The following is a 620-nucleotide window of genomic DNA, read 5'->3' as shown; positions in this document are numbered from 1 at the left end:
TGCTTCTGCCACGAAATCCCCCAGCTGTGAGCCTTCCAACCTTCTAAGTATTCCTTTATATGTGGTTCAGAGTTCTGGGACCATCCCCTGAGGCTGCTTGGTCGGGTATTCTGTGTTGTTATTGGCGGAGCTCTCTGCTATACGTCCACCCGATCAGCCATCTTGTTTGTTCTCCTGTTTCTCCTTATTTTGAGTTGTGCCCCATCAGCAAGGGAAGGTCACATCTTCACTGTAACTCTACTTTGAGGAGGCAGCCCTTCTCCAGTCATATTTTGAGTGACTTCCATCCTGAGGGCCCCATTTTCCAATACTATATCTAACAATATTCTTGTGCTTTTTATCATGTTTCAATATTCAATATTCTAGTACTATCTGACAGTTTTCGTAATGTTTTCAGTGACTAAATATTCAGAAGTAGTCTGTCTCTCCTTCTTAGTCTGTCTTATTCTGGAAGCTCATCTGAAATCTGCCCACCACCATGGATAACCCTGGTGGTATTTAAAATACTGGTGGCAAAGCTTCCACAATCACAGAACATATAAGCCACCGTAGTATGAGAAACTGACAGACAAGTGGTGGTGGTACATAGTAGATGTTCAGTAAATAGTCACTGAATGTGG

The sequence above is a fragment of the Chrysochloris asiatica genome, unplaced genomic scaffold (assembly GCF_000296735.1).
Source record: "Chrysochloris asiatica unplaced genomic scaffold, ChrAsi1.0 scaffold00118, whole genome shotgun sequence".
Classification (NCBI taxonomy): domain Eukaryota; kingdom Metazoa; phylum Chordata; class Mammalia; order Afrosoricida; family Chrysochloridae; genus Chrysochloris; species Chrysochloris asiatica.
The sequence above is the reverse complement of the archived record's forward strand: the minus strand, read 5'-3'. Positions refer to the sequence as shown.